Source organism: Heterocephalus glaber, unplaced genomic scaffold (assembly GCF_053883595.1).
Source record: "Heterocephalus glaber isolate CG9 unplaced genomic scaffold, H.glaber_assembly_v1.0 deba00001523, whole genome shotgun sequence".
Classification (NCBI taxonomy): domain Eukaryota; kingdom Metazoa; phylum Chordata; class Mammalia; order Rodentia; family Bathyergidae; genus Heterocephalus; species Heterocephalus glaber.
The window spans coordinates 21,803,559-21,830,921 of record NW_028258327.1 but is presented as its reverse complement, the minus strand read 5'-3'; the positions used below and the strand labels follow the sequence as shown (position 1 = coordinate 21,830,921).

General features: G+C 37.9%; 2 pseudogenes; one reads left to right on the top strand and one right to left on the bottom strand.

The window, feature by feature from the left end:
- The first annotated feature begins 7,228 nt into the window (after positions 1-7,228).
- Positions 7,229-7,570, top strand: LOC106010691 (eukaryotic translation initiation factor 1 pseudogene; annotated as a pseudogene).
- Positions 7,571-22,065: 14,495 nt separating this feature from the next.
- LOC101706433 (methylosome subunit pICln-like) lies at positions 22,066-26,784 on the bottom strand (annotated as a pseudogene).
- Positions 26,785-27,363: the final 579 nt, after the last annotated feature.

Genomic DNA, 27,363 nt, shown 5'->3' with positions numbered 1-27,363 from the left:
TTTTTTTCCAGTACTAGGTATTGAACCCAGGGCCTTCCCATAATGTATATTCCCAAGCCCTTTTTAATTTTTTTTTTTTGAAATGGAATCTTGCTAAGTCACTAAATTGTCCAGGCTGCCCTCAAACTTGCAATTATCCTTCGTCAGGCTCCCAGAATACTGGGATTACAGGTGTGTGCCACCATGTCATACTTACAGTGTATTTTTGACACAGTTTGCCAAGGGCTTAGCGATGAACTGAAAATAGTAAGGTACAAGTGGAGGTTGGCATCATTTACCAAGCTGGGAAAAATGGTAGAGTAACAGATGTCATGGCTAGGAATCAACTTAGGAAGTAGAACCTTTATTGAATAAAGGGTTTCCTATGGGAATAATTTGTGTGAGATGGAGAAGGTAAGGATGTAATGGTACAAAGGGTGAGTTGGAGAAGTGATGATGAGTCACTAATCATCCTTCCTCCAGGCTGGATGAGCAAGGAAAGTGTGCAGGACAGTCTGGGGAGCCAGGCCTGTCTGGTCTGGTTGCCAGAATGGGACAATGAAAAAGAACTGATGATAGCTGGGTGTGGTGGCACATGTCTGCAATCCCAGCACTCAGCAGGCTGAGGCAAGAGGATCCGTTCCTGTTCAAGGCCAGCCTGGACTACATCGTGAGTTCCAAGCCAGCCTGAACTGCATAGCAAGACCCTGTCAAAAAACAAAACAAAACACCATTCTATATATGGAAAGCTGTTCTGTGGCTGTGGCAGGCCTGAGGTCACTTATCTAGCAAGAATGACAGTTGAGAGACAGAGCTGCATGTAGACCAGAGAAGAGTAAGATCAAGATAAAACTCTGCATCTGTTCTTTACTACATTTAATCAAGTTCACACATTGCGGGTGGGGGATTGTTTTGTTCTGTTTTTGAGACAAGGTCTCATTGTGTTGCCAGCCTTTCTCAAATCCCTGGGCTCAGGCGATCCTCCCACTTGAGCCTCTTGAGTAGCTGGGATTATAGTCGTGCACTGCTGCATCCAGTGCACATGTTACATTTTTTTTATGTTTCCTCAGTTTATTTTTGTCCTGAACTGTACTGTCCAAAACCATAGCCACTAGCAAAGTGTGGTTATTTAAATTAATTTAAATTGAATGAAATAAAAAATTTCACTTCTCCAGTAACACCAGTCACATGTCAAGTGCTCAGTAGCTATATGTGGCTAGTGAATGTGATTCTGGGCAGTATCAGTATTTCCAATCTTTGCAGAAAGTACTTTTCTACTGGGCATGTATCTTAAAAGTAATACTCCCCCCAAAAAAGAAAAAAAAAAAAGTAATACTCCCTTTTGTGGGTAGATTATGGTCTTTGACCTAACACAAAAAAGCCCAAAATATTCCCATTTGAAATGTATTTATAGAAATTAATTATAGTATTGCATGCCTATCAACTGCCAATAAAATGCAACATCATTGATTAGTTCTTTTCTCCTTATATTTGCATAGTGTGTGTGTGTTGTTGTTGTTTTTTTTTGGTACTGGGGATCGAACTTGGGACCTCGCGCTTGCGAGGCAGGCACCAGAACCACTGAGCTAAATCCCCGGCCCTTATATTTGCATAGTGATTGATGAAGACATGAAAGACTTCCAAGTAAAGTATGAGGAGCCTGACATGGTGATGCATGCCTGTAATCCTAGCACTTTAAGAGGCTGAGGCAGGAAGATTTTCAGTTCAAGACCAGCATGGGCAATTTAGCAACTGAAAATAAAAATAAAGATCTAGGGATGCAGCTCAGTGCAAAGGCAGTGGGTTCAATCCCCAGTATTAAAAAACCCCCCAAAAAACAAAGAAACAAAACTATGAGGAACTAAAAATCCCAGATAACTGGATCACAGAATCCTCCAAAAAGAGAAAGATAATCATATAGTTTATCAGACTGCACACTTACTTATTTGCAGTCATGTTATTTAAAAATATTTTACTATTTTTATTATAAAAGATAATATGTGCTCCTAATGAAAATTTGCAGGATGTGGTGACACATACTGTAATCCCAGCACTTGGGAGGCTGAGGCAGGAGGACTGCCACTAGTTCAAGGCCAGCCTGGGCTACATAGTGAGTTCAATACCAGCCTAAAAACACACAGTGAGACCCTGTCTAAAAAACAAACACAACCATTATAGAAGTAAAAATATGATATAATTTCATTGTTAGAGAAGATCACTGTATAAAAACATAAATGATATACATTTCTTCATTTTCTGGATTCTACTATTATGTTAATATATTTAAAAATAATGTTTTTATACCATATGTATCACCTAAGTAAGATAACTTTTTACCTAATATGTATACACTGGACACATTTTCATTTAAATATACTTTATTCTTAAAGAGAATTTAATTGTACAGATGCTTCATAATTTATATAATCTATCACTGAAAAGTATTTGGATTGATTTTTTTCTTTTTATTGTTTTTTGTTTTATTTTGTTGTCAGCATTTTATTATGCACCACCCTTTTACTTTTTTAAGCTGGTACATTTTAGATATACATAATGGTAACATTTATCATAGGGAATTTGTACCTGTACATGATATATCTTGCTTCTTTTTTTTCCCCATTCCTCTCCCCTCCCTTCAATCCCTCTTTCCCTCCTTATTTACAAAAGCTTTGTTTCTGTTTTTTTCCTTCCATTCTTTTTTCTTTCTTGTCCTTTTCTTCCTTTCCCCCTCCTCCTTCCCTTGTTCCCCTTCTCATTTGAACATTTTGTCTTCATTTCCCAATGTCTGTTATACATTTTGGTCCTTATTTACACTTTTGATTTCTCATACCAGAGAAACAATGGGGTATTTAAACATGTGTGCTGACTCATTTCACTTGAGTATGGTCTCAATGTGCAACCAAGAAATGTCTCAAGCTTATCCTTTTTTTTTTTTTTTTAAGTTTATCCTTCTTTATGGCAGAGTGCTCCATTGTATATTTTTTTAAAAAAATGTTCTTTATCTATTCGTCACCTGATGGGCATTTAGTCTGTTTCCAAGACTTAGCTATTCCAAACTCTGCCACTATAAACATGGGTGCACATCTATTCCTGTGGTATGATGCTTTTAAATCTTTTGGGAAGATACCAAGAAGGGGAATAGATAGGTCAAATGGAACCTCTAGCTTTAGTTTTTTGAGGAATCTCCACACTGATTTCCACAGTGATTGCACCAGTCTACACTTCCATCAACAGTGGAGAAGGTTTCCTTTTTCCCCACAGCGCTGCTAGTATTTGTTATTGGTTGATTTCTTGATAACAGCCATTCTTTCTAGAGTAAGGTGGAATCTCAGCTTTGTTATAATTTGCATCTCTCAAATGATCAGTGATGCTGAACATTTTTTCATACTTTTTTTCTGTTTCTGCTTCTTCATCTGAGAAGTGTCTATTCATTTTAGATGCCCATTTATGGATCGGGTCTTTAAATTTTGGGGGGAGGTTGATTTTTTTTTTTTTTTTTTAGTTCTTTATATATTCTAGATATTCATTCTTTTTTTTTTTTTTTTTTTTTTTTTTTTGGTACCAGGGATCCAACTCGGGTCCTTGCGCTTGCGCAGCAGGCAGCAAAACCACTGAGCTAAATCCCCGGCCCCAAGATATTTATTCTTTGTTTGAGGAGCAACTGGCTAAAATTTTTTCCCACTATGTGTTGTCTCTTCACTCTGTTGGTGGTTTCTTTTGCCATACAAAAGCTTTTTAATAAGATTAAATTCCAGTTGTTGATTCTTTGGGATATTTCCTGTGAAATCAGGGTTTTTTTTCATAAAGTCTTTGCCTACACCAATCTCTTTGCCTACACAAATGTTTTCAAGAGTTCTACATATTCTATCTTCCAGCAGATTTAGCATTTCTGTTTTAATATTTAGATATTTAATCCATTTTTATTTTAGTTTAATGAATGGTAAGAGATAGGACTCTAGTTTGAATTTTGGCATGTAGAAAGCCAGTTTTCCAGCACCATTATTAAAGAGGCTATCTTTCTTCCAGTGAAGGTGTTTAGTTCCTTTATCAAAGATAAGGTAGCTGAGTGTGTTTGGAATTATTTCTGCATCTTTTAATCTACTCCACTGATGCTCAGTTCTATTTTTTTTTCTTTTTTTTGCCAGTACCATGCCGTTTTTATCACAGTAGCTTTGTAGTATAATTTCAAGTCAGGAATTGAAATGCCCCCTGCCTTGCCTTTGCTGTCTAGAATTGCTTTTGCTGTTCTAGGTCCCTTCTGGTTCCAAATGAGTTTTAGGATTGCTTTCTCTAATTCTTTGAGATTTGCTATTGGTACTTTGATTGGGATTGCACTAAATCTATAGAACTATAACAATTTTGAGAGTATGGCCATTTTCACTATATTGGTTCTTCCTACCCAAGAACAAGGATTGTCTTTCCATTTTCTGTTATCATATCCTCTGCAATCTCCTTTTTTAGAGTACTATAGTTTTCAATGTAAAGGTCTTTGAATTCTTTCATTAGATTGATTCCTAGGTATTTCTCTTTTTTGGATGCTCTTTTTTTTGTGAAAAGTGTTGTTTTCCTAATTTCTCTCTTAGCGAGTTTATTTTTGTATAGAAATGGTATTTATTTTTTATATTGATTTTTGAATGTTGACTTTGTATCAAACTACACTACTCAATTTGGTTATTAAATCTAGAAGTCTTTTGGTGGAGTTTTTGGAGTCTTCTATGTAGAGTATCATGACATGCAAAAATAAGGATAATTTTACTTCTTCCTTTCCTACCCTATTCCTTTTATTTCTTTCTAATGTCTAATTGCTCTGGCTAATGTGTCCAGAGCTATATTGAATAAGAGTGGTGATAGTGGATATCCTTGTCTTGTTCTTGATTTTAGAGTGAAAGCGTTCAGTTTTTGTCCGTTTAGTATGATGTTGGCTGTTGGTTTGTCATAGATGGCTGTGAGTTTTGGTTTGAAGTCCATTTTGTGTGAATATAAGATAGCTACACCTGCTTTTTTTTTTTTTAGGCTCCTGGAGGATTGTTTTCCATGCTTTGATTTTTAGCCTATGAGTTTCTTTTTGGGTTAAATGTGTTTTTTGTATATAGCATATCATTGGATTTTGTTTCTTGATCTAGTCTGCCAGTCTGTTTTTGTTGTTGTTGTTGAGTCAGGCTCTCAATATGTAGTTCAGGCTGGCCTTGGACTCATTATGTAGCCCAGCTGACCTCAAACTCACAACAATCCTCCTGCCTTAGCCTTCCAAGTGCTAGGATTACAGGTGTGCACCACCACACCTGGCAGGGTACAGGTTCTTAAAGTATGTATTGATGATATTCTGTATTTCTTCAGGATCTGTTGTAATGTCATCCTTTTCTTTCTTAATTGCATGGATTTGAGTCTTTTCTTTCCTTTTTTGATAAGGTTGGATAAAGGTTTGTCAATTTTATTTAATCTTTCAAAGAAACCACTCTTGGATTTATTGATGCTTTGAATTGTTTTCTCAGTCTCAATTACATTAATTTCTCCTTAGATTTCTATAATTTCCTCCCTCACATGAGCTTTGGGCTTGACTTACTCTTATTTTTCTAGAAGTTTGAGGTTCAACATTAGCTTGTTTATTTGAGCTAGTTCTGTTTTTCTGATATGGCAATACATCACTATAAATTTCCCTTGTAGAACTGCTTTAATTTTGTCCCATAAGTTCCAGTATGTTATATCAGCATTATCATTTAATGGTAGAAACTACCTACTTTTTTTTTGTTATTGTTGGTACCGGGGATCAAACTTGGGTCCTTGCACTTGCACAGCAGGCGGCAAAACCACTGAGCTAAATCCCTGGCCCCACCTACTTTCTTCTTTAATTTCATCTGTGACCCATTTGTTGTTCAGGTGAGTGTTAATTTCCATGTATTTATGATGTTCTTGTGTTTTTTAAAAAATGAATTATATTTTATTTTATCCCATTCCCCTCCTCAAGTCCCCTCCCCTCATTCTTGTGGTTTCTTTTGCAAATTGATTTCCAATTTTATTGCACTGCATTATGGTCTGATAATATTCATGGGATAATTTGAACTCCTTTGCATTTACTTAACCATGTTCTATGAGCTCATATGTGATCTTTTTTGAGGAATGTCTTGGGTGCAGCTGAGAAGTGTGTGTGTTCTAATGTCATAGGGTGGAGCACTCTGTAGACATCTATTAAGCCCATTTGTTCAAAACTTTGGTTCAGTTCTGATACTTCTTTGTTGATTTTAGGCTTGGCTGATCTGTTTATGTGTGACAGTGGGGTATTGAGGTCCTCCATTACAACTGTATTAGTGATTAGTTGATTTTTCATGTCCATTAATATTTGTTTTATATATTTGGGTGTACTGATATTTAGTGCATATATATTTATATTATCTCTGCTTCTTGGATTGTTTGCTTTACAGGGATGTAGTGACAGGCAAGAGTGGTGGTGCATGCCTGTAATCCCAACACTCAGGAGGCTGAGGCAGGAGGATTGCTGTGAGCTCAAAGCCAGCCTGGGTTACAAAGTGAGTTCCAGTCTGAACTACATAGTGATACTCTATCTCAAAACAAATGAACAAAACAAAACAAAAAGGATGTAGTGACTTTCTTTGTCTCAATCAGTCTTGGCTTGAAATCCATTTTCTCTGCCAATAAAATAGTCACGGATGCTTTTTTTTTTTTTTTGGTTTCTGTCACATGGAGTATTGTTTTCCACCCTTTGACTTTCAGTCTGTGAATTTCTTTTTGAGTTAAATGTGTTTCCTATATGCAGCATATTGTTGGACCTTGTTTCTTGTTCCATTCTGTCAGTCTCTTTCTTTTGATTGGTGAATTGAGACCATTGACGGTTATAACTGATATGTATTGCCTTATTGTCATATTATTTTCCTGTTCTTGGTTCCTTTTCTTTCCCTTCTGTTTAATTGCTTGCCTTGCCTGGTGTATTCATTCATTGGGATTCTTGGAATTGTTGTCTTCATTGTCTTTTTCTAGAATATTCTTCAGAACATTTTGAAGTGCTGATTTGGTGGTCATGAATTTCTGCATGTGTTCTTTGTCATGGAAGTATCTTATTTCTCCATATTTCTCTTAATTTTGAAAGATAGGCTCCAGTCACTAAGCCACTCCTGAGGACTCAGATGCATCCCCCTTGAGTCCTCTTCTTCTTGGTGATCTGACCCCACTGTCCACCTTCTCCTGCAGCCACCTTCTGCCAGCCATTTCCACTGAGGAGGAGGAATAATATTGTATATCCACAATCCAGAACCTTCATTCTTTCAGCCCCTTCACTGATGCAAGTAAGGATGATGACCTGCTTCTTGCTGGCAATGAGGATTATATCCACATAAAAATCCAACAAAGAAACAGCAGGAAGGGCTTTACCATTGTCCATGGAATCACTGGTGATTATGATAAAAAGAAACTGGTGAAGACTTTTAAGAAGAAATTTGCATGCAATGGTACTGTAATTGAGTATCCAGAATATGGAGCAGTAATCCAGCTCCAGGATGACCATTGCAAGAACATATGCCAGTTACTGGTAGAGACTGGACTGGTTAAGGACCATCAGTTGAAGGTTCATGGGTTTTAAGTGCTTGTGTCTCATTGAAGATTAAGTGAAGATGTCCTTGCAATGAGTAGAATGTCCCTTCTTTCTCTTGTCACAAGTTTAAAAACCTCACAGCTTGCATAATGTAAACATTTGTGATCTGCTTTCACTTGAACTAGTGTAACCTCTTCATGCAATAAATCTCTTCATGCAAATAAATAAATGAAAAGAGCCATAAAAAAACTTTTTTTGAAAGATAGTTTTGCAAGGTATATCAATCTGGGATGGAGCTTGTTTTCTTTTTGAGTTTGAAATACTTCACTCCAAGCTCTCCTTGACTTAAGGGTATATGTTGAGAAGGCTGCTGTGATTCTGATGGTCTTTCTTTTGTTTGTGATTTGTTTCTTTTCTCTGAAAACTTTTAATATTCTGTTCTTGTGTTGAATATCTGGAATCTTGACTATTATATGCTTTGGTGTAGATTTTTTAAATCTGGCTAATTGGAGTTCTATATAACTCACTTATCTGTATCTCAAATTCTTTTTCCCTACTTGGGTAGTTTTCTGTCATTACTTCTGTGAATAGGTTTTTCATGTCATTTGTGCTATCTCCTGCTTTTTCATTGACTCTGATCAATTTTATGTTATTCTTCTTTGCATCATCTAGCAGCTGTTGAATTGATTTTTTTCATGGTCTTGTGCTATTTTTAAGAAGCTTTCTTTTTATGATCACTAACCACAATCCTATCTTCTACACCTGATATTCTGTCCTTATATTGGCTCACCCTTCTACATATAATTTCAATGGAATTTTTAATTTCCTGGATATCTGTTTGAAGGTGTTTCATGGATTCTATTTCTTTCCTATGTTGGGTGTTCATGGGTTCCATCATTTTCCTGAGCTCCCTTTTTTTTTTTTTTTTTTTTTTAAAATCTGTATCTGCTCTGCAGTCACTAACCATGTCTTTCATTATGGTCACTATCTCTGTAGTTATCTGAGGAATTTATTTCTGATTTTTTTTTCTAGTGCTTCATTCTTCTTTGTTACCCCTGCTGTTACCACTTCAGAGAGTCCAGGTGGGTGGCTTTTGAATTTTTCCACCTCATTGCCCCCTGCATCTGCCTTTGGTGAGCTGGAAATCTGGGGTTGCATCTTGTTTAAGTGTTCTCTCATTTTCTGTTTTTTTTTTAAAGTTTAATTCTTGGGTTGATGCTTGTAAATTGCTTATTGCAGGTAGCTTTATTGCTAGTATTGAGAACCCTTAGGAAATAACTACTTCTCTAAAATGTGTTCCAGGTATAGCTGGATTTTGAGTTTTGAGTCTGTTGCAAGATCTTACTTCTTCAATTTATTGGGGATGAGAAGTTGCTGCCAATTTGGGCTAGCCTCTGGTTCTTTGGTACTGGCCTATAGTATTGTTTATGACCCTTAGGCAATCTCAGTCTTGGCATCCCAGGAAGAATGACTGATTAAAACAATTATATAATCTTGGCTAAACTAGTATAATCAGCAATAACAATGGCATCAAACACAACCTAGTAAATGAAAAACTGTGGTAACTATTAATTTGGCACTTTTAACCATATGAACTATATTTGTGGTTAATATAACAAAATCTAAAATGAACCAGAAAATTGTATACAGTAAATATGCCCTCAATATAGCAATGTTATCCTCAGGGGAAAAAATTTAAAAGGGTTTAGAAAGAAAAAATAGAGAAATAGAAGAAGAGGAAGGGATTAGAAGCAAGGGTGGAGGACAATGGAAGATTATACAAACTTTGGGAAACTAGTGAAGAAGACAGAAGGGAAAGAGAGAAGGAAGAAATAAAAACAAGAACAAAACAACAACAACAACAACAAAACAACAACAACAAAAGAAACTAGAGACAATGTTCACACTCATATAAAAATAAGAATAATCAAGAAAAAAGAGAAGAAAAAAATACAAAACAAAAACAAAACTAGGAAAGGAGAAAGAAGAAAAACAAAGTTCATTTCAGGGCATGTCTCTGTGTCACTGGTAGACAGAGTGGGCAGAGCCCAGATCTATGTTGATTAATCCCAGAAAGCCAGCTGTAGATTTATGGCAGGGTAGTGGATAATACCAGCAAGCCTGCATCTTTAGTTCCACTGAAGTTCAGGATGGTTTCTGGCTGTGACGCTGGAACCTGATTTGTTCAGCTTGCAACACTCTTTTGCCTCTTGCCACCTTCAACTCAGCTCCTTGTCCTCCTGCTGACTTGAACTCAGTTCTGCCTCATCCTGACATGGGGAGCCACTAGATGAAGCCAGCCCACAGCTGCTCTGAGTTCTAAGCTCAGTTGGCCCCTCTCTAAGATGGCTACCAGCCAATTATCCTCTCCTGGCTGGCATCTGAACCTGAATAACTCATCAGCCACGGCTGTGTCTGCTGTGTCCACTGCTCCATTCCACTGGTGCATTTTCCCATGGAAACCTCTGGGGTTGCCAGTAGTCTCTGTGCATCTGCAGGTTTGAGCTGCCCCTCCAACACAGTGAGTCAAGCCTCAGAGAAAGTGTTGCTTGCCACCTCCTTCTTCTGCATTGAGGTCTCTTTCTTATCCCTTGTGGGCTTCAATTCCTACTTCAGATCGTTGCTGGGTTCTGAGGATTCATTTCTCTCCTTCTCTTCCTCACATTGCTATATTCTGGCGTGTGGACACCAAATCTTGGAGAGGCTGTTTCTCTGCTGTTCACCACTCTGCCATCTTCCCAGAAGTCTCATTTGTTTTGTTTTTTGAGACAAAATCTTGCTATATAGTTCAGGCTGGCCTTGAACTCACTATGTAGCCCAGTTGGCATGAAAAATCTTCCTACTTCAGCCTCCCTAGTTCGATTGTTTTTAAATTCTCTTTACCCTCACAACTTATTTCATAATGATAAACCTTCAATATTTCTCTTAAATAAATACAGTTTTTTGGTACTAGGGATTTAAATTAGGGCCTTTGCATTGACTTTCTTTTTTCTTTTTGGTACTGGGGATCGAACTTGGGATCTTGTGCTTTCGAGGCAAGCGGTGGAACCACTGAGCTAAATCCCTGGCCCATGCATTGACTTTCATCCTAGCCCTATTTATTTATTTATTTATTTATTTATTTATTTATTTGTTTATTGGTGCTGGAGATTGAATTCAGGTCCTTGTATTTGCACAGCAGACAGCGAAACCACTGAGCTAAATCCCAGGGCCCCCTAGCCCTTTTTATATTTCGAGACAGAATGTCCCTAAGTTGCCCAGGATGGCCTCAAACTGAAAATCCTCTTGCCTCAGCCTCCCAAGTGACTGGCATTATAGGCATGTATGATCATGGTATGCCCAAATAAACACATTTTAATGGACTTTTTTTCATTATTTGGGCAATCATCTAAATTTATTGTTAAATTAGCAATTTTATATGGGAAAATTTACATGTAATTAAATGAATAATAACACTTTCACAATATGAATTCAATTATGTATACATTTACTTTGCATAAATGTTGATAAGGAAAAATGACTACAAATATGAACCTTAAAGTCTAAAAATATTCAAAATCCCTTATGAAATTTGAAGAGGTAGTAATAGGAACAATAACTACAGGGATGGGAAGGAACAAAACTGCTGTAAAAGATTTCAATGTTGTCTCACATGGTGGCACACTCCTGTAATCCCAGCACTTGGGAGGCTGAGAGAGGAGGAGTGTCATGAGTTCAAGGCCAATCTTGGCTACATAGTGAGTTCAAGGCCAACCTGAACTATATAGTGAGACTCTGTCTTTAAAATAAATAAATAAATAAAAAGATTTTAATGTAGCATTTTGCTGGGGGAGGCAGAGAGGTAAACAAGAATAGAAATAATGAATGATTTAATTCATATGTTTAAAGTAGTATATGCGTTGAACTTGATATCTTACAGAGAATAAAACTTTTCAAGCATTTATAGAACACTGAAAACCATCATGTTCTAGGCCACAAAAAACCTTCACTAAATTTTGAAAAGCAAAACCAAATACCCAAATTTTCTAAATTCAGTTTAACATTACTATAAATTAACTAGAAAAGGTTAGTTAAAGCCAGGTGTGATATCACACACCTGCAAGCAATCTCAGCACTTGGGAGATTGAGGGAAGAGGATCACTACGAGTTTGAGGACAGCTTGGGCTATGTAGTGAGTTCAAGGTTAGTCTGAACTACATAGTAAGACACTGTCTCAAAAAATGAAACAAACAAACAAAAACAATTAGTTAAAAACTATGGCCCAGTTAAAACATTTAATCTGACATTTATTTATTTATTTATTTTCTCTTGTACTGGGGATTAAACTCAGGCCTTTATATTGAGCTATATTGCCAGTCCATTTAATTTTTTATTTTGAGATAGGATCATATTATTTTGCCCAAATTGAGCTCAAAGTTGTAATCCTCCTGCCTTTCAGCCTCCTGAGTAACTGGGGTTATAGGTGTGTAGAAGTAAGCCCAGCTTTCAATTTGAATTTTAATAATTAAAATAAAATTATTCTTTTTTAGTGGTGTGTGTTTTGAGACAGGGTCTTGGTGTTGTTCAGGCTGGCCTTGAACTCACTATGTAGCCTAGGCTGGCCTTGAACTCGCAGTGATCTTCCTGTCTCAGCCTCCCAAGTGTTGGTATTACAGGCATGTGCTACCATGCCAGGCTCAATTCTCCTAAGTATACTTGAATCCCCCAAAATATATCAAAGATCAAAATAGAATTGCAGCAGGGAGTGTTGGTACACACTTGTAATTTCAGCACTGAAGAGGCTGAGGCACAAATTTCAACGTGAGTTTGAGGCCAGCTTGGTCTATGTAGTGCGTTCAAGGCCAGCCTGAAATGCATAATTAGAACTTGTCTCAAACAAAACAAAATAAAACTAAACAAAACAAGAAAAATATAATTTCAATTAAAAGATATTTGGGACAAATACCAGAGAAGTATTAAAATCAATACTCAGTCAAAACCAAGGGCAAGATGAGAATCACAATCACAGGATGAACTTGTATAAGACAAAAATAAACTTGATACTTTAGTTTTATTTATTTTAATTAATTAAAATTTTTTTGAGACAAGGTCTCATTATGTAGCTCAGCCTGGCCTTGAACTCACTACATAGCCCAGGCTGGCCTCAAACTCATGGCAATCCTCCTGCCTCAGCCTCCTAAGTGCTAGGATTACAGGTGTGCATCATCATGCCTGGCTCCTAAACTTTTTTTTTTTAATTCTTTTATTGGTACATTTTAGGTATACAACACATTTACATTTCTCATTGGGAACTTGTACTTTTACATGATGCATCTTGGTTCTTATTTTTTCCCCATTCCTAGCCCTCCCTTCACCTCCTCCACCCTTCCCTATTTACAAAGACTTTGCTTCCATTTTTCCATTTCTCATAATTTTAGAATGGTGTTAAATGTTTTTATTCTTTTTTTTGGTACTGGGGATCGAACTCGGGTCCTTGTGCTTGTGCAGCAGGCAGCGAAACCACTGAGCTAAATCCCTGGCCCCTGGCTCCTAAACTTTTGACACTAGCATAGAAGTATAAAAATTTTCTAGTACACTAGGTTGCTTCTACAAAGCATTCAGCTACAAATTTGCCATATTAAGTAGATATTCACCATTAGAACCTATGGAAAAGCAAGGTATTTTCTGAGTAATGTGCCATGTTTTCTTTGCTTCATACTATTTTAATATCTAAAGATGATTTACCATGTATGTTTATACATACTTTAGGAATTTTTTCCTCCTAGAAAAATGTATGTGGCAATTTGATTTTTTAAAATGTTTGTTTTGTTTTTTGGTACTGGGCATTAAATCCAAGACCTTTGCCCTAAGCTACATCCCAGCTCTTTTTATTTTTTATTTTGGGACAGGATGTTGCTAAGTCACTCAGGATGGTCTTTAATTTACAACCCTCCTGTCTCAGCCCCCCAAAGTGCTGGCATTACAGTCATGTGCCATTACACCCTGCTCTGTTGGTGACAGATTTGATATTCTGCTTAACCTCATTCTGAGAGGATGTAAGTAATTCCTAAAAATTTGAGTTTCATTCTTTTTTTGTGGTCAGGGGATTGAACCCAGGGCCTCAGCCTCATGCATGTTAGGCAAGCATTCTACTACTGAATTAAACACAAGCATATTTTTCTTTTTTTCCCCAAAGCTTTTTTTCTGATGAGATCCATGGGTTAAGTAGAATCAAAGTAATAATATTTATTAAAAATTATTTCATTTAATGTTATGGATGTCAATATATAAAATAATAATGATATAACCTCATTCCAATTAGTCTGCTTCATATTGTTTAAAATTTTATGAATCCCATATTATATACAGTTTAATAACATTTGTTGGCTACAAATGGATGTAACATTCTTCTGAAAGTTGCCTAGCTAATGCAGTCTATTAAATTGCCTAGCAAATGGGAACTCGAAGTGTCCTCCTGCCTCAGCTTCCTGACTGCTGGGATTACAGGTGTGCACCAACATGCCAAGCTTAATTGAAAACTTTTTTCCATGTTACTGACATATTATTCTGATTAAAGATGATGCTAATCTAGATGACCTTATGATCATTGGTTGCACACAAGATCACAGATGCCAGGAATTTTTTTTTTTAAACAGGGTCTTACTATGTAGTCCAGGATGGGCCTGAACTCATAGCAATCCTCTTGCCTCAGCCTTCTGAGCTCTGGGACTACAGCTGCTAGGAATTCTTCTAAAGTCAGATTTTGATAAGTCAGTCTTCCACAGACCAAAAATAAAGTATGACAGAGTAATTACAGAGTATAGCCTAATTCTAAAGACAGATTTCAGCATCAATTTTACAGCAAAAGTATAGACTGTAGCCAAAGCTGCACTTAAAGGCAAATTTATAACCGTACACATTTATTCTTTGAAAAAGATAAAATGAAAGTAAATGAGGAAAAGACTGAGGATGAAAAAAAAAAGAAAGTAAATGGGTAATCATTACATTTCAATAAGAAATAAAAACTTATGAAGTATCATAACATAAATTTTAAAAAGGAGCCAGGCATGGAGGTGCATGCCTATATTCCCAGCACTCAGGAGGCTGAGGCAGGAGAATCACCATGAGTTTGAGGCCATTCTGGACTACATAGTAAGTTCACAGTGGACAACTTGAGACCCTATCTCAAAACAACAAAAATCAAAACAAATTTAAATGATAGGCACATGATTGCTGTGTTTTCTTCTCAATTCTGATTATTTTATGCACCACATGAATAAATACAGAAATACTGACACATTTGAATTTTAAAAAATATCTTATAAACTTAACTGGAATAGAGAATAGGAAGAGACTAAAAGCTATGGGAGAATTTGAAAAAGGTGTTAAAAAATTAATTGCCCAAAGTGTGAATAATGGATTCTTTCATGAAAAATATAATTATAATGTCATGTAAGCTGTCACATAGAATAAAAAAGATTAGTTCATTTGATTAAAATCAGCATAAACTCTGATATCTAACCTGACAGAGCACACATGTGTGCATGCACACATGTGTGCATGCACACACACACACACACACACACACACACACTCTCAGACCAATTGCCATTATCTAAGTGAAGGGCTAGGGAAAGAGAAACTCAGGAAGGCCTTGTCATCATCTACAGTTGAGGCTTTTACCTTTTTTGACCATTGCTCAAAGAAAAAGATACATTTCATAAGACCACAACTATATGGCCATATTTCATAACACTTTTACCATGTGCATTCTTATATTTTCTAGCTCATTCTCAGTTTTACTTCTTTTTTTTTTTTTTTGGTACCGGGGATCGAACTCAGGTCCTTGTGCTTGTAAGGCAGGTGGCGGAACCACTGAGCTAAATCCCCAGCCCAATCTGTCTCTCTCTTAATAGCCAACAGTGAGCCTTTGTATGAATTGGAAACAAGCATTCTCTTGGGGAGACATGGCTTAGAGACTGCTAAGACCAAGCCTTGGACAGTAGAAGGTGCAAGAGAAGGTAGCTTTATCGAAAGAAGATGCCCCTTCCTCAAAGTGGATGAAGCTTACACATCTGCCGCTATGTTTAGCACAGCCTAGGGGAAGAGTACAAAAGAAAGCATACATACTGGAAGTCTAAATATTAAAAATTTCAGGTCAATCTAACTATTACATAAAATATGTTCTATTCTCCTACCTTGACATTTACAAGTACAAAATGACTGGGAAGACTAGGTTCTGATTTAGAATTCTTGGACTCAGAATGTACATGACTTCAAGCCTGTTCTCCTTCTCTTTCCAGCCCCAACTCCATCCTATCCAAAAATGATATATACAAATACAACTGGACCTATTCCTATACAACTTATACATACACATCTGGGGACACAGCCCATTTAGGATAGTCCAAGTTATATTCACAATACCCTCTTCTCTATTCTCCCTTCTCCCAGCAAACAGAAGTGGATTCATAACTGTTTGGGCAAGAATTCCATAGTTCTGTCCTGCGTACCTGAACTACAAGGTTTTTTGTGGGGGTTTTTTTGGTGGGGTTGGGGACCAAACCCAGGGCCTTGTGGATACTAGGCAAGTGCTCTACCACTGAACTACATCCACTCAGCTACATCCCTAACCTTGGAATGGGCTTTTTTTTTTTTTTTTGAGACAGGGTCTCACTATGTTGTTCAGGCTGGCCTTGAACTTACTATGTATCTCAGGCTGGCCTTGAATATGTGGCGATCCGCCTGCCTCAGCCTCTCTAGTGCTAGGATTACAGGCTTGGACCACCATTCCTGGCAGAATGGACTTTTTTATATGCAAATTTCATGGCCTGAGGAGCCCAAGAGCATGTGCTCTAAAGCCTTGTTACTACTGAAAATGTGATCCATGGGCCAATAGCATAAGCATCACTAGGGCTTGCAAAAATGCAGAACCTCAGACTTTATCCCAGACCAACCAAATAAGAATTTGTAATTCAACAAGATCCCAAGTTGATTAGCATGGCTTTGAAGTCCAGATAAACTAGTATAAAGTAAGGGGCCTTTAGCAGGGGCCTCTCTTCTTTGGTCTGAGGTCAGTACTGCACCCTCAAGGTGTAAAGTGGAACAGGAGGAATACAGACTGGACTTCATATCTCTCTCTTCTCTTGAGCATCCTTGAGCAAAATCCAACTTTAAGGTATGGACAGAGCAAGTCCCCAAAGTGCTTTAAATAAGAAAATGACAGCAGTACTTACAATTCAGTTCATTTTGCTATAGTATAGATTGGTGAAGAGCACCCTGAGGTGGCTCATACTTTGCAGGCCTGGTACAAAATGAATACGTAGAGCTTCTTGTTCAAAACATAGGAAAAACATAGCATTAAATCTACTAAAACATAAAGCTTTCATCATTCTTTTGTGGTCTCTTTCTAGACTTTCCATGGTGTTCTCTATTTGTTATTTAATGTCATTCTGAGTAAAGGAAAATTGATTGTTATAATTATTAGTGTGAACTGTACCTTTCATCTTTATATTGTGCGATGGTAGTTTTAAATGGAAATGTAAGAACATTTAACATATATGAAGAATCACTAAAACAACACAATTTATATTTTGTAGCTGGTACATATATTTTATCCTCTTACAACAATGGAAACTGCAGAAAACCAACTCAACTGTTTTGTTTCACTTCTTGATAGGTGTATGTTCTATCAATATGCTCTAGGCTGGGGATTTAGCTCAGTGATTCCACGACTGCCTCAAAAGCACAAGGTCCTGAGTTCAATCCCCAGTACCAAAAAAAACCCACAACATGCTCTATCTTTAGTTTAATTATGAATAAGGAAGGACTGAATGGAATTTAAAGGTTGCTTCGTCTAGTTAGCTAATACAGGAATGTAACATGAACAAAAAGGCTATCATAGTAGCCTGAGGCCATAGATGTTTCTTAGAATGCCATTTTCCTCTTTCTGCCTTCAAAGCAAGTTCTATTTCCTCAATGGAAAGCCTGGCCTTTCTATGTTTAATTAGATTGAGCATAGTTATTTTGTGCTCATGTTGTGCCTCACTGAATGCCCCTACATAGTGGGTCCATTGGAATTCTGTGTTCATGAATCACTGTGGCTAACTTATGTAAATGAGAACAGAAAATGGCAGACACACATTGTATCTATTTTGTACACACACATATTCTATTGTCTCATTGGACTTCACTTGCACAATACAAGTATAATGATAAAATTATTGGCTGGAGATGTAGCTCAGTGGTGCCACGCCTGCCTGGCAAGCACAAGGTTCTGAGTTCAATCCCTGGGAAAAAAATTAAGAATTTCAAGATGGCAACAACAGAATTTAAAACTAGGCCAGAGGTCTTTTTCAGTGTAGGACCTAGGGTGAATGTGCAGGTCATCTGTCCAGGAATCGACCCCTGAGAACAATACAGGAAGCAAAAGGTCAGTGTGATAATTGAGACAGAAAAGGATGGTGGCTGAGACTAAAGAAAGTAGCCTTGAGAGTGATGAAAGGTGAATGGTTTCGAGAAAGATACAGACTGACAGATTGTATATAGACAGACTGTATGTAGACAGATTGTATATAGACTGATAGCTGACAGATGTATATATTTCTCGGTCCAAAGTGGGTAAAGGAAAGAGGAGTTAAGAATGAGCCCAAGACATGACTTTGGCAATCAGAGGAATGGAAATGTCATCTGATATTGGGAATACTGAAGAAATAACTGGAATGGAGAGAGGAATAAAAAATATTGTCCTTACCAAGATGGATCATGTAAAGGTACAAATTCCCAATGAGAAATGTAATTGTGTTGTACACCTAAAATGTATCAATAAAAGAATTAAAATTAAAAAAAGAATTTAAGCAAACATAACTAACTAAATAAATAAATGTAATAACTATTAAAAAATTGTCCTTCAGATATATATATATATATATATATATATATATATATATAAGAAACACCTTAGTAATGTTCACAGTAGTAGGATATACAAATCTAAATCTCTGGAAAGATATAAAGCAAGGCCTCATCTAAAAACAGAAAAAAAGTCTAAGAAGGAACAGTAACAAAACACTGACAAAATATAGAAAAGGATGTTTTATACACACAAAAGGAAAAGGAGATTTGAAGAAGGAAGAAGTGGCTGACATAGCCCAGTGCAGCTGACAGGTCAAGCAAGAAGGATACGCAAGGTTCTGTTGGATTTGAGAACAGGAGATCATCTGTTGATCTTAGCAAGAGTGAATTCACTAGAGTGGTAGAGGCAAACATGAGAATGCAGTGGGCTACAACAGGTGAGCACACAAAGACAAGTGTTAGATGATGCTTTCAAGAAATGCATCTGTAAAAGAAGAATGAGGGATAACCTGTGTACTAGAAGGGAACCCAAAGATAAGGGATTTGCTTTTGTTTTTAAGACAGGGTCTTGCTATATGTAGCCCAGGCTGACCTTGAACTTGCAGTGATTCACCTGCCTCAGGACCCCAAGTGCTGAGATTACAGGCATGCACCACTATGCCCAGCTTTTTGTTTACTGTTTTCTGTCTAGAGTAGGGCATTAGTTTCCTAGAGCTCCCATAACAAAGAACAGAAACTGAATGGCTTAAAACAACAGCAATTTATTATCTCATAGATCTGGAGGCTAGAAGTTTGATAGCAGGGTTGGTAGAGCCATACTTTCTCTGAAACCTTCCTTGCCTCTTACTAGCTTCTGGTGATATTTGGGAATGTTGGCATTTCTTCATGGCAGTTGTGTAACTCTAGTCTTTTACTTCACTGTCATATGATATTCTCTTTGTGTTTGCCTTTGCATGATCATCTGTTGATAAGGACAGAAGTCCTACTGGATCAGGGACTCACACTGCTCCAGTGTGGCCTTATTTGAACTAATCACATTTACAACAATCCTGTTCCAAGTGAGGACACAGCCTGTGGTACTGAGTGTTAAGATAGAAATACATCTTTCTGGAAGGCAACCTAAGCCAACCATAATAAACATAGTAAATCATGGGGTAATGCTTGTTGAATGAGTGAAGAATGTGATTCAAGCACTGGAGGAAGAATTTGCCTTTCACCAGAGGAGAGGCACCGTTCCAGTGCAGCGAAACAGATGAAAAACAGTGTATACGTATAAAGCCTGGTGTAAAGAAATTGTGTCATCCAAAGACTTCAAAGTTCCCCATGTGGAGGAAGGTGAGATCATTGTCTGAAGTGAAGGGAGAGTGGAGATGGACTGGGAGGAGTTAAGAGGTGTGCAGGAGAAAGGAAGTTTGAGACAGAAAAGAAAGCTGACAAGGGCTGCCTTTAGCACTGAGGGCTGACTGGGGTTGGAGATGATAGGTTTATGGTGGCATAAGTCACCTCTGCTGTGTGACTTCTGCAGCAAGGCTCTGAATGGTACTGGGGAGAGGCTGGCAAAGGCAAATGGTTAGATTGATCCACAGTTAGCATTATGCCAGGTAGGGCTGAGGACAGACAGTAGGATGAGGAAGTTGGGAAAATGGCTTGAAAGGGCCACTGATAAATCCTGGAATTAGGCTAGATAAGAAGGAAGTTAAAGGCAAATAAGACGATATAAAATGCAAAGGTTCCAATGACATTGAAAAAAATTTTTTTTTTTAGTGTTTTGGGACAGGGTCTCACTATGTAGTTCAGGGTGGCCTTGAACTCTTTGAGATCCTCCTGCCTCAGCCTCTGGAGTGCTGGGATTACAGGTGTGCAGTATCACACCACACTGAAAGTTATGATAGCATATTAAAGTTAAAAATCAGAGTAACAAAATAAGCACAGTATATCTCAAATTTTATGAAAATTTATATCTGCATATAAAAATACATAGAAAATAGGGCAGGGGATTTAGCTCAGTGGTTCCACCACCTGCCTCACAAGTGCAAGGTCCCAAGTTCAATCCCTATACCCACCCCCCCAAAAAATACATAGAAATTTATAATAGTCATTTCTAAATGGTAGAATTATGGGTTATTTTAATATCCTTATATTTACATTTTATATCTTTTTTTTTTCAGTACTAGGATTAAACCCAGGGCTTTTGCCTTAAACTACATCCCCAGCCCTTTTTACATTTTATTTTGAAGTTCTTGCTAAATCATTAAGTTGCCCAGGTTCGGCTCAAAATTGTGACCTTCACAGCTCAGTCTCCCAAAGTACTGGGATTAGAGGTATGCATCACCATGCCCAGCTGGCTAGCCTCTCTCTCTCTCTCTCTCTCTCTCTCTCTCTCTCTCTCTCTCTCTCTCTCTCTCCTCCCTCTTTCATTCTTTCATTCTTTCTGCAGTGCTGGAGATAAACCCAGTGCCTCACACATGCTAGGAAAGTGCTCTGAGTAACATCCCAGCCCTATATTTTTTGTAACTTTTTTCAATAGAAATCCTAGATTTATTTGTTTTATTTTGTCAGCAAAGATGTGCCATTTTACCACAATTCAAACATTTAACATTTTTAGCATTATTATTATTACCTTATTTTGCAAGAGCAGCATAGCTTGAACTAACACAGACTCCCTATGAGTTTCTGAACCGATATCCTGGCAAGTCTTAATGTAATTGTTTAAATCTTTAGAGGCCCTCACGGTGGCCAGAGCCTGTTACAGTCGTGGTTAGTGTTGTCATAAGTGAGTTGGAGAATAAATATGTCAGCTGCTTGAGCATGAGGAATTTGTATGTGCACAGCTTCCTGTAGTCAGGCTGTGTATAGGGTTCTCTTGGCCCTTGTAAGATATTAAGAAAAGATTGGACAGGATCCCCGTCCTCAGGCACAGTAAGGCTAGTTCTTTGCATTATACATCCTATTTGTTCAAAAGTCTCAGCAGTATACTGCAACTGTTGGGCTACATCTGCAAACTGTCCTGTTCCCAATAACATTTTTGCAGTTATATTAGCCCTATCACCCTGTCTGTTAGATTTACTTGTTAAACTATTACAAAAACAAAACAGTTATCATCAGGAGTACTTTGAGGACATCATCCCAGTTCATGTGTTCTGTTATGGAAAACTAAGAGAAATTAAAGGATATTACCTAAGAAGCTCTCAGAAAGCAGACTGGAAAAACAGGGCAGGAGAAGCAGAAGCTAGCCAGAAGCACTTGTATCGGTGGTAGGATCTGTAACTGGATGTTTCCCAAGAGACTATCTAGAGAGGTCTGAATTAATTAATCTGGGCCCCAAATTAGTCCAAGACTCTTTGCTCCTGTGGAGAATGACAGAAGCTGATCCTTCTGAGACCTCTGTCTTTTCTTTTAGGGATAAAGGTATCTTTAGGCCCCAAAGAGGCACCTTAATTTCAACCTTTCTATTTCCTGCCCAGCTCCTGTGCATTTTCACCACAATGGGTTGTTAGTGTATAAACAATGCATATAGCAAGGCAGGAATTACCAGCCTACTCACAGGGTAGCTAGACACAGAAGGTTTTCATATAAATGATAACCTACCGATACCCCCTTGGTTAAGCTAATTCATCTTTGTTTATAAAGGTTGTTGTTTCTTCTGCTGGTGACAAAGCAGTAGAGTTTGTCTGGTTTCCTACAGAATTTTAAAGCAGCATAAATAATTTTCAGTGATCAATATCTGCATCCTCAAGCTGTCCAGCAGCTGTTGGTGTGGTATCTGCCTCCATGCTATCTTCATGATCTTATTGAACCTTCTGTCTGTACCCCAGCCATGTTAAACTGGCTGCTCAGACTGAGAAAGCATTCTCCTAATCTCTCCAATGTGGCTTGCCTTTCTGCTGTTAAATAGGATAATCCTTCAAGATTTAATGTGAGTATATCCCCCTGCCCTTTTTCATGTGCTTCCACATCATACTCTTCTCAACTTAACTATCTCAGCCTTTATCCTCAGGATCTGGATGCAAGGCCTGGCTTTCACATCTTGCAGTGAACATTGGCTCCAATGCTGATTTATCACTAGGCACAAATCTAAATCCAGTAAGAGGTTCGACATCCTCACCACTGTATTCTTCATCAGCAAGAGATTGTTTCTTCTTCAAATTTAGCATTTACCATAATATGCTCTTGTGGATAGGCCTATAGGTCTCTGGACACAGCATGTAAACGAGTGGCAGGAGATTCCAATGAGAATTTTAATTCTGAACCATCTAACCAAGACAGGCTGCTCTCAGCAATGTAAAGGGTACCAGTGCTGAGGTCTTTCCATTCAGCACAGCCTAGGTATCTGGCTGCTGCTGCTGGAGCCCTAGTCTGGCCCTGGCAGCAGAAATCTTTTGAGGAAGCTCACCACTTAACTTTTTAAATAGGTTAAAAATAGAGACTCTGGCCCAGAGATTAGCTCAGTGGCAGCATGCCTGCCTCTCTCGAAAGCCCAAGGTCCTGAGTTCGATCCCCAGTACCAAAAAAAAAAAAAAAAAATAGAGCCTTTAGAAAATTATATACACCCCAGAATCTCATGCCAAGAATTAAAAATGTGTACTTCACTTACTTTGGAGGTTTATGTTTCTCAGATAATTCTTTATTGAATGAGAACTTGACTAAAATTTTAAAAACAAAACAAAAAACCATGCCTGTAATCCCAGAACTGGGGAGGCAGAGGCAGGAAGATCACTGTGTTTGAGGCTATCCTGGCCTACATAGTGAGTTCCAAGCCAGCCTGAACTATTTATCAAGACCTTGTCTCAAAAAAAAAAGTCCGGGCATGATAGTACATGTTGAAGGATAGTCCCAGTGACCCAAGAGGCCAAGGGAAGAGGGTTGCTTGAGGCCAGGAGTTTGGGACCAGTCTGGACAACAGAATGAGATCCCCATCTCATAAATAAATAACAAAAAAATGTAAATAGAAAATTGCATAGGAGACAGTTTCTATTATTTGGACTTTTCCAAATTTGCCAAGGTTAAGCTGGGTGTGGTGGTGCACTCCTGTAATCCCAGTACTTAGGAGGCTGAGGCAGGAGGATCACCATGAGTTTGAGGCCAGTATGAGGTACAGAATGAATTGAAGGCCAGCCTGAACTACACAGTGAAATCCTGTCTCACTGCCCATAAATAAATAAATAAATAACCCTAAACTAGGGCTGGGGATTTAGCTCAGTGGTTTCGCCGCCTGCTGTGCAAGCGCAAGGACTGGAATTCGATCCTCAGTACCAAAAACAACAAAAACCAAAACCTAAATTTGCCAACTTTAATATTAATCATAAATCTATAATGAACATCAACATAGTATTTGAGCATATCATACTTCCTGAGATGTGACTATTTAGAAAGATAGACAATACTACTAGCTAAACTGGTATTAATTGATAGAAGTACTTAATGTATATTTTAAAAACTTACCTTCCCAAGATGCTACAAAAGTTGAAGTGATAAATCACATTTTTTTATTCATGACTATAATTAGCTTTCTAGAGTTTTGTTTGCTAGATTTATCCAAGAAAATTTTGGGGGGGGATGACTGATGAGACATCTTGCAAATGTGTGACATTATTACAAAGAATGGAGAGTGCCAGTATCTTAGGATGGATATATCTTTATTGGAAAAATGGTTTTAATCATATTGCCTACAAAAAGTGGACATCTCAGTAGTATGTTATAGACATGATTCCAAAACATCGGTGAGTCACTTAGACTCAGGTGGAAGAGTAAGATGATGTGTTAGCAGTACTGTAGTTGACTCCCCAACATTCATTCTATTGCCCCCAGTGATCAGTCCACATCAATCACACAGCACCTTTTCCTCTATAATGAGTGGGTTAGGAATTGATATGTAATGTAATACTGATAAATGAGAGGTAGGGGATTTCTGAAAGAGATTTTTTCATTCCCGACAAAAAATAAAAGTAAGACATATTCCCTCCCTTCCTCTAGCTAATATTGTGCTGGATATGATGTCTGGAATTGCTGTTGTTCTGTGACTGTGACAGAAATCATCCCAAGGGCAAAAATGTATAGAATGTTGCAGAGGTGAAATGGAACAAACTCGTGTTCTTAACATAAAGAAGCCACTAAATCAATTACTCACATTACCACTGAATTTCCTAAGAGCTAAGATGTTTAAGTACAAAGATGTTTTGACTTTCTTATGCTGTATTCAGGTAAAAGCATCTTAAGACAGAAATGGCATTTTGTTGTGGTTTTTATTTTGGTTTTTGGTTTTGAGACAGGGTCTTACTATGTAGTTCAGTCTGGTCTTGAATTCACTATGTAGCCCAGGCTGGTCTCAAGTGCTGGGATTACAAGTGTGCACCACCATGCCTGGCAGAAATGGAAATTTTATTAAGAGATATGTTGGTGGGCCGGGAATTTAGCTCAGTGGTTTCGCTGCCTGCTGTGCAAGCAGTGCAAGGACCTGAGTTCGATCCCTGGTACCCCGCAAAAAAGAGATATGTTGGAATATAAAATGGAATGCTTTGGATGGGTGTGGTGGCACATGGCTGTAATTTCAGCACTTGGAAGGTTGAGGCAGGAGGATTGAGAGTTTGAGGCCTGCACATGCTAGGCAAATGTCCTACTTATATCCCTATCTACAACCCCAGCTTTCCATTTACAAATGATGCAGTGTTACAAAGAACGTGCTAGATGTTGATATATATATTTCTAGTCTCTCAATTTATAAGTTCTAATTCATCTGGTTTTTAAAATTTGTTTGTTTGTTTTTTGAGACAAGGTCTCACTATGTAGTCCAGGCTGGCCTTCAACTCTAGACTTCTCTTTTTTTATTTTACTTTTTAAATTTTATTTTATTCCATTCCCCCTGAAGCCCCCTCCCCTCCCTATGTACAAAAGCTTTGTTTCCATTTCTAGAGTTCTCTAATTGCTTACTCAATATCTCAATTTAGATATCACATGCTCCAAATCAAGGTTTATGTATTTCAATCTATTGCAGTTATGATTCTTAATAGCCATCAAATTTTCCATTTTTTTGTTTGTTTTCTGGGGCAGGGTCTCACTATGTAGTTCAGGCTGCCCTTGAACTCACTATGTACCCCAGGCTGGCCTCAAACTTGCAGCGATCCTCCTGCTTTAGCCTCTCAAGTGTTAGGATTACATATGAGTGCCACTGTGCCCAGCTAAATTTTCCATCTTTAGACACTGGGAGACTCTTCAAGCCGGCTCCTTAGTCTTTTTAACAAAACCCTAGTAGTTTGCTGTCTTGCTATCTGTGGATGCAGCAAGATGCAACAAGGTCATCTTGTACATTTCTTCCCTCAGATCTGTAATCAGTCATTTCTTCAGTAAACCTTGGTGCCTGTAAATAGCAAATGGTATTTAGAGGTCACAATCTGGGTCCTGGGAGTCAGGTTCAAATATTTGATGTGTATGACTCATACTTGGAGTTTCTGTATTTTCTTTCACAGTGGTTTCCAATTCACTCAGAATGAAACCCTTTCAGTGATCCACAGGGCCTTATATGTCTGCATGTTTTGTTTTCTCTCTTTCCTTACCATGCTTGTTTCTATCTCTATGTCACAGCCACAGAAGTGCCTTTTTCCCAGATAGGTCCATGGCTTAATCACTCATTCTCTGCAAGTCTTTGCTTAATCTTCCTTCTTGTGGAAACCTATCCTGCCAACTACATTTAAAATTGCATAGCGTGGTGGGTGTGGTGGTGCACTCCTGTAATACCAGCACTCAGGAGGCTGAGGCAGGAGGATTGCTGTGAGTTTGAGGCCTGCCTGGTCTACATAGTGAGAGAGTTTGAGGCCAGCCTGAACTGCATAGTGAGATCCTGTCTCAAAAAACAAACAAACAAACAAACAAAAAGTTGCAGTAGTGGGGCCAGTAATGTAGCTCAGTGTTAGAGCTCACACTTACACACATGAGACTCTGGGTTCTATCCCCAGGATAAAACAAAACAAAACAAACAAAAATACCTGTAATAGTAATTACCTTTTCAAACTCACTTTCCACGTTCCGTAATCTATTTTTATATCAGTTCTCATTTTCTAACATACTTTATAATTTATTATGTGGTACCTTTATCCTTTTCCTAAAATATAAGCTCCATAGGGACAGAGGTTTTTGTCTTCACTGCTATACTTTTAGTGCCTTGGATGGTATCTATACATGGAAGCCATTCAGTACACATTTGTTCAATGAACTAATAAATGCAAATGTTTATATATATATATATATATATATATATATATATATATTTCCTTTTTATACTAGGAATTGAACCCAAGGCTTTTGCATTGCACTACATCTACAGGCCTTTTAAAAAATTTTGAGACAGGTTACTCAGTTGCTAAGTTGCCCAAGCTGGGCTCAAATTTGTGCTCCTCCTTCTTCAGTCTCCCCAGATCACAGGCATGTGTCATCATGCTGGGTAAACCTTAGTATATTTCTGAATCATCACACATCTAACCTAATAATATAACTCAAACAGATGAAAGTTAAAGCAAACAAGCCTGGGTGTAGTAGCACACACTTGTAATCCCATCACTCAAAAGGCTGAGGCAAGAAGAGTACCATGAATTCGAGGTCAGCCTGGGCTACACAGTGAGTTCATGGCCAACCTGGACTACAGAGTGAGAGCCTGTTTAAAAAAAAAACACTAAACAAACAAAATTCTTCAAGAATGTGAACTACTTTCAGATACGTGGAGACAAAATCAAGAATTTCTTTTTTATTTATTTTTGAGACAGAGTCTCGCTATGTAGTTCAGGCTGGCTCTGAATTCATTATGTAGTCCAGATTGGCCTTGAACTCACAGCATTCACCTGCCTCAGTCTCCCTAGTGCTGGGATTACAGGAGTGTGCACCACACCTGGCTTATATTATATTGCTTTTTGGAGTACTTTAACATGTGAATTTAGTGGAGGAATACAAGCATTCAGTCCACAACAGCTTCTAATTTTTCAGATTTCTTGTATATCTCTTTTGGAGATTTTTTTTTGCGG